Below are 14,224 nucleotides of genomic sequence, written 5' to 3' on the forward strand. Positions count from 1 at the left end.
TTTTATTTGGTGCTTCAAAATATTTCTGAAGGAGGATGGCTGAATCACTGTGTTTTGACACACTCTGCACTCTGTAATCACACCCATCGGAACAGAAGGCTTTCTTAGTACTGTCTTTTGCATCTGGGTTAACGCTACCCACAGGCAGCTCCCCACTAACCCTCTTCCATGGCTAACAATTAGCAACTTGAAAGCATCCTTCCCCCTCTCTTACTGGAGTGGCAATAGGGCCCTTGTCTGCCTGTTGCTGGCCAGGTGCCAGAGCCAGGTATTCTCAGTAAGCGGAGGATAGTCCCAGTTAGCGTGGTGTCTGTGGGATGCTGGACTGGTTACTGTCACAAGCAGGAAGTGCCCTGGGCAGGTGGTTTCAAAGGCAGGCCGTAAAGAAAGTGCAGCACATAATAAAGTCACCGGAGACCAGCCGGCACACTGATGCTGATGGTCTTTCTGAAGATGGCCTTTTCACAGAAAGTGGGTCTTATCTTATCCCTGTGACAAATGTGAGCCTAAGTCATATCACCATGACCTTTGAACATATGAGTTGGCTTTCAACAGACTGCCCATTAATTCCCAGCGAGGGACCGATGTGGGGGTGACCGTCACTTGTAGCCATTACTTTATGGGCAGACAGCACACAGTGGTCTCTCTGCTGTAGGGTCACTTAAGATGCATGTGGTCATAAAGCCAGGTGCCAATTGGATGCACTGTAGTTGGATAATTGAGATTTCCTTCAGCACTAATTTAAATAAGTTTAATAAGAGCAAAGACTAAGGATGCACAGTCCCAACTGTTATTTGTATTTTGGAAGCTGTCATATTTTTATCTCATAATTTTAAACCGAGATTACAGGTTATGGTCAGTTTCTGATCTAAGCCCTTAAGAAAAATGCCTCATTTTTTATGACCTAATAAAGATCTATTTTCAGGCATCTTGCAAACAGCATGATTAGTGAGACTCTCTTTGCCTGCAGCCCCCTTCTCTGGGTTTTTCTGAATCCTGTCTTCCTTGGTGACATTTTCAAGTGATTCCTAAGGACTCCTGAATATTCAGCTCTCTGTAATTCTAGGTTGAAGCTCAAACAGCAACCCCAGCAGCTCAGACCTTGCTGGGCTGGGCTCTGGGGACACCTCACTGGAGAACTTTCTGTTTGGACAATAAAAATCCATTCATTCTTACTGCTCATCTTTCTTCTGCTTTTTTCTGAGCTGTGTTTGTGCACCTACAACCCGTTCATTGCTCAGAAGGAGTCTCTCTCCTGTCAGTCAGCCCCTGCTCCAGGAGGCTTGGTTTCCAAGGGTCTGAATGTGCGCTTGGCTGACACAGGACCGCACGTATGCTGGGAGCCCAAGCAAAGCACTGGTCAGCAATGCGGAGCCTGCCCTTAGAAGATGTTAGATGGGCCAATAGCACAAGTGACCATCCAACAGTGCAAGGGGGTGGTCAGGGCCCCGCCCGGTGACTCGAGTGTTGTGTGATCTCAATCTCAAAGGAACAGTGTCTGGACTTCTTCATCACACCTCTCCCATTCCAGCGGAGCCTTACACCATCAGTTCTCCACACTCAGCCAGAAGTCAGCGCTGCTCCCGCGTTTCACACAAACTGAGATGGTGTACGTCTGTGTTCGTGCTGCCTGGTGTCCGGGGCCACCCAGGCGGCATCGGGGGAAGTACCCTACTGCCGACACTCCAGGCCTGCCCGAGTGATCTGGGAACCACCTTTAACCCATGGAGCTACATGCCGGCCCTCCCCTTCATTAACGTTATGTTTGGAGACAATTCTCTTAACCGTTGCTCCATATTCCTTATCAGTAAAATAGGGAGAGTAAAATCATGGTTTTACTTAATTATAAAATGATGCATAGTCCATCGCATGCAAATCAAAATGTGGTATTGCTATGGTTAAAGTTAATGCCTTTTTCCATTTATACAAAGAAAAAAAAAATTCTTCCACCTTCGATAGTATCCCTTCAGTCAAGACTTGGGAGGGCTAATCCTTCGTGTTCCCTCTCTGGCTAAAGCTCTCCTGGACTCATTTAAATCCCAGACTCATTCTCACTCAGAAAACAGAGCACTGAGCCAGAGATTTCAAACTAGATTCCCAGTCGTGGTTCCTGTCAAAATGTTTCTCTTCCTTTAGCAAGAAAGAACCCTCCCATCTGGAAGCCCAGGGCGGTCCTCCAGTTGGCCTCTTCTCCAAGGCTCTGTGGGGCTCCCCACGTGACTGGGTCTGGACATCCCACCACACTTGCAGGGAAGGAAATACCTGCCTAATGCCTCCTCTTCCTCCTGGGTCTACTTACAGCCCGTCTCCACTCACGTGGCCAGCAATACAGCCAGCCAGGGAGTGAGGTCTCAGCTCCGACCCCTGGACCCGTGGCCTAAGGGATCCAAGCACAGGTGATGGACCCGAGCTGCGCTGGGCCTATAGAAAGCCCCTCTTGTGGGGAATTTGGACTGAAGAAGACTGTCTCTCTTCAAGATGAACCTGTGCCTTGTAAAGTGGGGCCTGTGGTCTTGGCATGTTTCTCCCCCTTCCACAAGAAGCAGACACACACAACCCCATCAAGAGACGGTGAGACGGGCGCCTGGGTGGCTCAGTTGGTTAAGCGACTGCCTTCGGCTCAGGTCATGATCCCAGGGTCCTGGGACCGAGCCCCGCATCGGGCTCCCTGCTCAGCGGGGAGCCTGCTTCTCCCTCTCCCACTCCCCCTGCTTGTGTTCCCTCTCTCGCTGTCTCTCTCTCTCTCTCTCTCTGTCAATTAAATAAATAAAATCTTAAAAAAAAAAAAAAGAGACGGTGAGAGAGCAAGAAGGAGAACAGAATGGCACCAGCAGGGAGCCAAGAGATGGACACAAAGAAAGAAAATAGTAACTCCCATCAACTGTTTCCCTTGCTTTCACGTGTAGTTAATAAAACTACCCACCTCACAGGGTTGCTTGGGTTCTAATGGGATGATATGGAAGGACTAATTAAAAATAGTTCTACGTGTGTGTATATATATACCTATTGAGCATAAAAAACTTAATGTTTGCGTGAAAGAAATATTTCTTTTCTTCTCGCTGCAAATAATCTGCGGGACTATATGTCTCAAGTATTTCTTTAAAAAATATAATGGACTACAGTGGAGATTATGTTCCTGAACATCAACCCTTATATCCTTAATTAGATGTGGAGTGCAGGGGCTAACTTCTAAATACAGTTTAGATTCTACAGGGAAAGTGTGAAATAAAATTAAATATATAGAACTTACATAGAACTAAATATACATGCATAGTGTTTTATCTAATTTCTGGAAATGGAGCATGGCAGGGGATATATCTAACAAATTTAGGCTTTTTTGAAAGAAATGAAAATGTCACATCACCTTTGAAAGAAAAGCAAACCATTACTCCATCAATTTTTAATTTTCTTTACCTTGTTTCCTTGATCTTGCCACAAGGTTTTCAACTGTTGTTTTTTAAAAAGAGCCAAAGATTTCAAAGTAGCATAAAGTTTATTGGAATACCTCCTCCATGCAAGGTGCTCTAAGAGATCTTCTGGAGAACAGAATATTAAGTATTCTATAATCCTCCTCCTGAAAATTTGGAACTTACTACTGTTGCGTTGCTGGAAGAAATGTGGAAGAGGAGAGAAGTGTGATCAGGAACCAGAAATCACAGTGTTCTTAGTTTTGCCCTGCACTGAGGGAGTCGGGAAAGGTCTGACCAAAGAAAAACCATGGGAGATATTAATTTATTTATTTACACTCTATATGTCCTAAATACATCTTGAGACAATTACCCAAGCTGTACTTTGGAGAATGAGTACCATTTCAAAAAGACCAAGTTCAGGAGAAAAGTGGTATATACAGAAGAAACATCAGATAAGTTATTACGGACTACCTAACGGGCAAGAATGGTTTAAAATGTTTTTCTTATCATAAAATGTTGTAACTGATACTGCTGGTAGGATGAATGGATGAATGTTTGTAAAAGTCTAATATATACATAAAATTACCATATCCCTACCACCAAGAGGTATGTTATACCTCTTTCTATTTTATTCTACATATTGTCTTGTGCAAATTGAGACGTATACATCTGTATTTGTGTTGTCCTTTTGATTAATATGTTAAGTGTTAAGTTACATGACTAAGTCAATATAGGTTTAATGTTTGCACAATAACCTTGAATACTAATACATCTTGAGTGTATATCCATATTTTTACATATGACTCTTTTTATCTACTTTCTTAACTTTTCTGCAGGAATTGCTATAACCTGCATTACTACCAGCACTATATGAAAATATGTTTTCAATTGTCTTTGCAATTTAAATAACAAATTGTTATTATTATTATTATTATTATTATTTTATTACCGTTTTATGTTCCTTTCTGTAATTAGCCAGCAGGTGAGGTTATAAATTTATATTTTGTGTGTTTACAGTTTATTTGGTTTAGGATACGTTCTATTAAATTGTCTTTAAATCTTCATGTGAGTGCCTGTATGTCCTAAAACACTGGTTCATAAGAGCAGCCTGTCCTGGAATCATTCTAAATTTAAGGACGTGTATGAAGGTCTCTTCTGCTTTAAATCACTTTTGCCCTACAGCCTAAGCCTGAAAATTTCATAATTGAAGATAATACATACAGTGTAGGCATAATCTTCAGAAAAATCTCATTAAGACATAAAATACTACTCACTTAATACTCTCATTATTTAACCAATATGCATTTATGTCTAAAAACTGTAAGTTCTTATGTATAAATCTTTGGGTGATAAAAGGGTCTGGGTTTAGAATCTGCTGTATATTGGAATATCTTGTTGTATATTGGAATATCTTGTTGTATATTGGAAACTGTAGGCTTCTGAATGTGGACATCAGATAAATCATATAATCTCTTTGAAACTCAGGTTCTTCTTCAGTTTAAAAAAAAAGTACAAAAATTCCTCTCATATATTCATAAGTAAAACATATAATAAATGTAATAATAAATGTAAAAATATGAAGTAAGTTATGGTGGGTATTAGTTGTCTCATGAACTCAAATGGAATGGCTGCAGTATAAAAATGTGTTATTTTATTTTTTTGATTTGTCAGAAGGAAGTGCTCTTTACTTTGCTTTCTTTTTCTTTCTCTTTCATGGTGTGGCACATTATCTTTTCCTCTGTCTCTTTTTCTCAAATTGTGTATTAGTAATGTTTACTGGCCCTTCTTTCTGCTAAACCCATATTGTTATATTTTCATTTCAAATCTTGTAACTTTCATGTCTAGAATTTTCATTTTTTTTAATAACCTCATTTTCCAGTTAAGATGCTTTGTGTGCTCACTCACTGTGACTGTCATTCCATTCAAGTTCTTGGTCATGTTTATAGCAGCTGCTTTAAATTTCTTGTCTGCTATTTCCAACATTGAGAGAGGTCATTTTAGGGTCTGTTTATAGTAACTTTTTTTTCTTCACCATTGTTCAAATTTTCCTCTGTTTCCACAAATCTCTTACTTTTTTTTACTGCATAGTGAACATTGCAGAGGATGCATGGGCATGATCCTCTGAGCAGACTGACTTTTGTTCTGGGAGGCAGTTAAATCACTGTCTGATGGCCTTGAACTTGTAGAAGCTTGCTTGGTCTCACACTCTGGTAGGGCAAATATTGCGAAAGCCCAAAGTGTTTCCTAAGCTCCTCTGTCTGGCATGTGTCAGGTCTCCAAATCATGTCTCCCTTCTGTGGACAGAACCTGTGGTCTTTGCTCTGGTTCCATCTCCATCTTGCTGCCTTTATGTCTGGGTTCTTGGAGTCTCAACAGCACATCTGTAGCTTAGACATCAGCCGAGGATACTATACACAGATTTGGGGGCTGCTCTTCTGTGGCGTCCTCCACTCGGGGATTTTTTACTGATTCCAGCCACTCTCACATCCCCAAACCTGGTTCTCTGTTGCTTCAAGCCAGGATGACTGTAGATTCTGTTTGAGTTCCAGCCCCATTATTACGTGGGATCAACCGGGAAGTTCCCTCAATGAAAAAGCCATATAAATCTGGATCTCACTCAGTAACTATGCTTCATTCTTTCAAAAGCCAAATACCCCTCAGTTTGTTCTCAGTAGCTTCAAACAACAGACTTAAAAAACATTTTGAAACATATGTTGTGCCCCCGTGTTGTAGGAGTTTCAATTTCTCTGACTGTCAGCCACCTGGCCTTGTCATGTGCCAAGTTGGAAGGTGCTGGGGAAGGTGAGGTGCAGAGAGAGGCCATCAGAGGCTGGAGCTTATGCTTTTAAAGTGTCACTTCATATGCTCTTTGTTCAGCATATATGATCACATATATGATCAACAGAATCACCTCACCACCAGGAAAGCATCCATGATTAAAGGATGGTTTCTTGCAATTTTGTTAAACATGATGTCTGTAAATTACCAGTCATTATGTTAGTTAAACATTAATTTCATCCAGATCACTAACTCACAGCTGTGGAGCAGACACAGAAATAGTACCTCAAAGATACTTCATACCTTTATAAATACTTGACCTTAAAGATATATATGACTGTTAGCACGTTAACACAAATAGTGACTAGTAAATATCTGAGAGGTAGACCTATCATCTTGCAAACCAAAACTAGACTGTATATCTCATGTTTGAAAATTATTTACCCTAAAAGCATACTTTTATGATGACAAATGTGAAGAGTGACTTACTTCTGTGGGAATCTCTTCATTTTGAAAACAGTGACTATTCTGATCCCTAGTAAGACCAGCTATTTTAATCCTTTATTGGCCACGGTTGGTTGTGAGACCCAAAGAGGGGACAACCACCATGTGTTGCCTTGGGGTCCAGCCCAGCCTGAAGTCTGCCCCAGCCAGGCTTTGGGTTCACGGAAGCTGAGGATCTGCTGGCACAAAAGACCCCTTTTGAAGAACATTGTATGGACTTGCCTCGTGGAAACAATAACCTTGTGAATTATTTTGATAATTTGTGTTTCAGGGGGATCTCATCAAGTCTCAGGTCTGGAGGAAGTATTGGGTCTCCTTGTGACACTGCTTGGCAACCAGGAAGCCATGTCTGAAAAAGGCAGGTTAAATGTAAATAAATACTTCTGAATCTTTCAACAGGGTAGCCATTTATTTAACTTTATTTCTTTTCGTGCCCGACCTGGAGTCTAAGATAATTTTATACGTATTCTCTCTCTCTTTCTCTCTCTAATATCAAGAAAAGAGCAAAGAATATTTTAAAATAACAATTGTTGGCAGTATTAATATCATTAATGAAAACATCCTTGGCAGATCGTGTGTGAAACCATATAGTTAACCCTCCAAATAGAACTTCATTGTTTGCAGAAAAATGGAAACCACGTCCCTAGTTAACAGAAGAGTTGACAGATGGGAATGTAATGAGTTTCCTTCTCTTCTATCATCATAAGGGAATCACCTGAGGATCAGGAACCACATTATCCAAGTAAAAGTGCAGAAAAAAATTAATCAAAATCTTCATGTGGTAGTATTTCTCTTTAAATGGATATAGAGGATCTCCTTATTAAAGCAATCATTTTGCTTGATGGACAAGATAAACCTGGCCCATATGATGAGTGAACTTCACTAACAAGAGTCTCTTTTGAATAAAATGGTAATTCTGTAGTTGTGTTTTTCAAATCATTTTGTTAAGTGTCAAACACTGAATTGATTAACACATGATAATATATGAAAATTAGGGAGCCAAAATGGATGCCATTGTAAAGCTTTATAAAATTATCAGGGTCTGCAAATTCAGCATTATGTGGTCTTATTGTTTTCAGTTGGAATAGGCAAAGACTACTGAAGTTTAAATCAAATTTAAAAGATGCCTGGACTGGGGCATCTTTTTAGTATCATTTTTTTTAGAATCCTTAAAAATACAGCAAATATTGCAGATGGAACCCACACACCCAATCCATTAGTAATCCCATTATATTTTATCTACTCTGAGATCCCCCTATAATGACAGCAATATAGTTCCTTTTTTTAAAATCACAAAGGTGGGAAGAGTGGAAAATGGATTATCAGTCTACATGAAAATATAGCTCACGTAAGGAACTTCTCCCACGCACACAGATTAGTGAAAACACATTGCCAGGTCTGGCACTGAGATATAAAAGGTCGCCTAATGATCAGCCAAGATTTAAGGAGAACCAACAATAAAAAGGGATAAAAGATAAACAGAAAAACTATTCATAAAAAGCAAAGGTAAATGGGTGCTATCTTTTTTGGGGGGGTGAGGGAGGAGCAGAGGCAGAGGGAGAGGGAGAGGGAGAATCTTAAACAGGCTCCATGCCCAGTGCAGAGCCCCACATGGGGCTAAGTCTCATGACTCTGAGATCATGACCTGAGCCAAAGTCAAGAGTCAGATGCTTAACCCACTGAGCCAGCAAGGTGCCCCCAAATAAGTATTATTCTAAATAGAATATTTGGACAGTTCTGAGGGGAAAAAATTAGGAAAGGGACTATCTAAAACTGAGTAATAACTATTTACCAATTAAGCATATCATTGCCAGAATAAAAATGTAACCGTGGTTTTGGAAAAAAAGAAAAATCTCACGATGTAGAAGGAGTAGAGGAAGCAACAGAAAGATGAGGAGAAGAACAATAAAACTAGAGAGGGAAAGAGAGTACCATGGTTTGTACTGTGTCTTCTGAAAATAAGTGTTGACATTTTCACTGTCCGTACCTCAGAATGCGACCTTGTTTGGAAATAAGGTTTTTGCGGGTATAATTAGTCAACGTGAAGTCATACTGCAGCAGGGTGGCCCTACTCCCAGGTGACTGCCGTGCTGTAGGAAGAGAGGACGCAGAGATGGGGGCACACAGGGGCAGGCCATGTGATGACAGGCACAGAGACTGGAGTGATGTGGCTCTACGCCAGGGGACCTCGAGATTGCTGGCAAATACCAGAAGCTGGAAAGGAGAGGAAGAGTCCTTCCCCGGAGCCTTTAGAAGGAGAGTGGCCCTTGAAAAGTGGCTGGCACAGAGAATGTTGAAGTAAATATAACTGCACTGGGCAGATGCAGAGAGGGATATGGGGAAAGCAACCAAGGAAACCTTCACTGTGGAAAGGTGTAAAGAGATAATGTCTACAGGATACAATAAAACGGCAGCGGTGTCATCTAGAGAAGTAAAGAAAATAACAGAACAAAGAGTTAAAAGAGTTAAAATTGGCTATATTTAAGGAACGAGAAAAGGTGTGGGGCTAGGGAGTGGAGGATATTATTTGTTATTAAAATTTTATTTCCTACTTATTTTTAATCATAAGCATGATTTTGATTAAAATATCCATTATACAATACTTCTCTTAAAATATTTATCGTGAAGTACTATTATTACATATGTTTTAAAAATTAAACTATTTATTATAAAAGACAGGGTATTTTTGTCAACTGAACTTGATGCACCTGATCTATAATGATAGACAAAATAAATTCACATTGAAATATAAATTCTAACATCAAATTTAGACTTCTCTCAAAGAACAAAAGGAAAGCTTTAGATATTAGGAAGTGTCCTCAAGAACTAGCATCTGCCGGTTTTTGAAGAATTGGATTGTAAGTGGATGACGTGGAGTTCAGGCTGATTTCCCAGAGACTGATAAGCTGTTTACTTGATTTTTCCCATTTGTCTTGGGCACATGACTACACTATGCTTTTCAGCTTCCCTTACGGAGAGATGTGGCTGTGTGAAGAGAACCTTGTCCATCTCCACCTGGACACACAGCACCCTTCACCTTCCCTCACACCCCCACCATGGCGGGACATCAGGCCTGGAGGCACACCTGGTAATCTTGCATCGAGGAGCGCAGAGCATCTTCACCAGCCAAATCTCTGACTGGAGCTGATTAGGAAACGTGATTAAGAAAGTGTTGAGACACCGAGAACACACATGGCCATGAAAACTCAACCCAATGGGAGGATCACGAGAGGGGGCTGGCTTTCTGAGTCAAGCCTGATGGTTTCCAGCCACCATGAACTTGAGGCAGAGCGCCTGGAGGACCAGCAAGTGATGGACCAAACCAGCTGCAGAATCTCCTCTCATAACGAACTTCAAGGTGTTTGTCGCCACAGGAACAGCTAGAAAGGAGAGATGGCAGATGTTTACTGTTTTCTTTGCTCATGAAACCCCAAGCCTGTGACTAACTGTTGTGGCATCAAAACAATATCTGGACACCTAAACTAGCACCAGCAGGAACTGAGCTATGAAATCTGTTCTGTCCCAGGGAAAGCATTCTACTCAATACCCACTAGGATAATTCCAGTAAGGATACCGAGCAAGGGAGAGTCTCCCGGAGAGGGATGTGGAGGGCAATAGAGAAAACAGAATAGAGAAATTCTACATAGGAAGCAGAATCTGCACCTAATCAAGGATTTCTCCACCTCCAGGGCAGGGCCTGCCACCACGGCAGGGGTTCCTTGTCTTCCACTGTCCCTGGTCTAAGAGGCTCTCCCTGCTTCACAGATGCCCACTGTTTGAGTTTGGGGAGGGTGTGGGAGGCTTGGTGGGGCAGGATTCATTTGCCGCCATCTACTCCTGAGTTAGTAAGGGTACTGACGCTAGCCACAGCGCATTTTAATGTAGACCTTTATTCTAGCCGTTACCTTTTCTGATTTCATAATTTTGATGAAGACACTAAAGGAATATGATTTCCACTGAAGGGTGGTAGAGGAACAGTCAGTGTTGATGGTGGAAATACGGGCTCTTGTCCTGTCTCTGGAAAGCACTCGCTGTGGATTGTCTTCACCTGGGCTTGGGGACTTAATTTCTGCATCCATAAAACTGGGAGACAGTAAGGTACAGAGTTGTTGTGGTCCTGAACTCATCAATAATCAATATATATCACAGTGCTTGGTACAGAGTAGGTACTCGGGTGGTAGTCACCCATGAAGGTGAGTGTCTCTACACAAGTCTTGAACTAGAAGAACATCCACCTTGCTTCACAGCCAACTCACCCTATAAAATCACATTCCTCTCTCTTCTGGTCCTCTGTCTTCCAGTTTCTAAACTGCCCAAAGATTTTGCAAATGTCTTGGCAATACTGTCTCCTCAGTGCTTTTAGCTCTGCAGAGTTAGGCTTTCATTTTACATGAATATCTGAGATCTTTAATTACATGATATCTTAAAGAGCCAACAAGTAATTTTATAAGAGGAATGATAACACATGCATGCGCCCCCCAGCTGTTTTAAAGCTCTCCAAGAGGGCACCTGGGTGGCTCAGTTGGTTAAGCGACTGCCTTCGGCTCAGGTCATGATCCTGGAGGCCCGGGATCGAGTCCCGCATTGGGCCCCCTGCTCGGCGGGGAGTCTGCTTCTCCCTCTGACCCTCTTCCCTCTCGTGCTCTCTATCTCTCATTCTCTCTCTCTCACATAAATAAATAAAATCTTTAAAAAAAAATTCGCCATACCTCATTAAAAAAAAAAAAAAAAAGCTCTCCAAGAAATAGCTACATCCTTGGTCTCAGGCAAGTGTCGTATCAGTATTTGAATATGACTGTTTACATATTTCTGGGACTTTTCTGTAGAGCTATTAACACCGGTTATTTCTAACATCTATGTTTGTATAACGAGAGGAAAAAAAGTTTCCTACAGGAGTATTTTTTTTTTTTTTTTTTTACATACAGAGATACGGTCTGTTGAACTGAGTACCTGTGATAAATATTTTAGCATATATTTTTAATTTAATGGTACCTGGATGAGATTTATTTAGTGTAGTATGTGTATGAAATGATAAAGCACATATACTGGGATAAATTAACGGATAAATTGCTTAATTTAATTAAAAATAAAAAATATTAACACGCCTATGATGTCAATACATTTCGTAGAATCTAAGATGGAAATAGTTGACTCAGCTTTCTTTCTGTTCACATTACATCCTCATATTATCACATAATAAACTAGAGGTTGTCTATAGTTCCACTATTACTTAGACATATAGTCAAAGTCTTATAAAATTGAGGTTTTGCTATAGGCAACTTCAGGCTACTCTGTAATTAAGTTGGTACATTAAATGATATACTTCAGATTTTTCACCAAAAATGTTTTCCATCTGACGGCTCTTAATAAATCAGAATGTATTAGTTTAACCAATTGATTTTTTATTCAAAAAAAAAGATAAAACTTCTTTAGAGATCCTTTTGGAGAGTTTTGCATTCAGTATATAATGTAGGGTTTGGATTTCTTAAAAAACTGGGCATAGGGAAAACAATTATGCTTTTAGGTAAAGTCCTGCTGGGAATGAGGTTTAGTTAGGAGGACCATCATTGCTCACAGCCTGAAGATTGTGTCACTGATGTTCTTACATAAAATATTTCAGATGGTACTTGCTATCCTCACGACAATGGTGATCGCTTCCACCGCTCTAACTGCCTGGCTCAGGTCCTGGCCCTTGAGGCCTGGCAGGGGTGTGGGGAGCTGGGGACCGTGGCCCACCTCCAGGGATGCAGTGCTCAGACACTGATGGATGAGGACACACTTACGCAGTGGAAATTTCCAGACAACTCTCCTGGTTTCTATAGGTCTTGGCTTCCCTGTCCTTAAATGGGGGACAAGGAAAAGGAGGCATGCAGGTGACAGGTGACACAAAGATGGGTCCCACCTGTGGCGCAACGCGATTCCCTGAAGGCGCCACACAGGAGGGGAAATTCAAAATTGCTTAAGTTTTAATCAAATTGAAACGCCAGTGCTGAAAAAATGTTCCGGCTCTCTGTCTCAATACTTTCAAGACATCAGACACATTATACTTAATGTTCCCCATCATGCAGAACGGAGTAAATAATAGTAATAAATTCCACACAGCCCAGCAAGGCCTGAAACAGAAAAGGAACACAAAAAATGTCAGGTGCTTCCCTGTCACTTTTATTTCCCCTTTTATGTCAAATATTTGACTTGGTTTGTAAACTTTTAGATGGAATTCTTACGTCTCCACCCCCCGCAAAGGCATACAGGGCTGTAATATAAAATGTCCATGCTTTCCTAACAGTGTCTGCACATAATAGATGTTCAATAAGTTAACAAATAACAAATAACCCGCCCCATCTGCACTCACTCATCACAGTCTCCAGCTACAAGCGTCCTCCGCTTTGGGGCTCACCCTTCCCAGGCTCCGGATCACCAACACCGGTGCTTCCCCCAGAACTCCCTCGCGAGCATGGTTCCTCTGGCCACGGCCTCTGTCCTTCCAGGTGTCCACCGGAGTTTGAACCCTGTGAAGGCCCCCACCCCTCCACTGTCCCGTTTCCCTTGATCAGTTTCCTTCCCCCCTCATCGCCCATGGTTTTATGGCTTTGTCCCGCCCTCCACCGCAGGCCCTGCAGACGCCCCATGTCCCCCGCTCCCCACGCCTGGCAGACACCCTCAGCTCCCTTGGCCCTCCCAGTGGTCGCCCCATCTCCCCCGACACTCTCGGTGGGTGTCCCCATCTCCCCTGGCCCTCCTGGTGGACACCCCCGGCACCGCCATCTCCCCCAGCCCTGGCAGCGGCGCCCAGCGCCAACAGGAAAGGAGCCTATCCTACCCCAGGTCTGGCGGATTCTTTTCTGTTCCTCAGCAAGTACTCTTTCTGAATCTTCAGTGTGATCCTGTCACAACTTTGCTGGATCCCCTGTGCTGTCAAGTCCCAGCCCCTAACCTATTCCCCTCCTTCTCAGCTGATGGCATCATCTCACACCTTTTTTGGGAAAAGAGAAGCAATCAGAAGTGTACTTCTTCTTATTAGTATCTCAAAGCCCACAACCCTCCTCATGCCCCTAACCACATGGACTCTTCTCGGTCGGCGCAGAGGAAGCTGCTTCTTTCCGCTTTTCTAAAAGCAAATGATTATTTAACCCTTATTTCCCCCTTTTTAATGAAGAAAATCTTTATTCCCTCCTTATCAGTTCTCTCTTTCTACAGGACATTTGTCATCACCATAAAATTAATTGCACCCTTTAAGTTAATTAAGCCGTCATTCATTCTTGACTCTCCTCATTCGCAGAAGAAATTCTCTACAGTATATTTAGATGTTTCTCTCCACATTTCTACCTGTCAGTCAATCTTCTGATGTGGGTTCTCTCCCTATCAGATTACATAAGAGAGGTGGAATTGAATGGGCAAAACTCTGCCCTCACCCTAAGTGGCCTTGCAAAGGTACCCAACACCCGTCTAATTAAAATAGTTTTTTCCCTGGGGACTTGTAAGGCCAAACTCCCCTGGTCCCGTGCCTGCTTCACCGGACACTTCTCAGTCTT

This window comes from Eumetopias jubatus, unplaced genomic scaffold, assembly GCF_037043125.1.
Source record: "Eumetopias jubatus isolate StellerSeaLion01/CBP00866 unplaced genomic scaffold, mEumJub1_p1.0 scaffold_9, whole genome shotgun sequence".
NCBI classification, from domain to species: domain Eukaryota; kingdom Metazoa; phylum Chordata; class Mammalia; order Carnivora; family Otariidae; genus Eumetopias; species Eumetopias jubatus.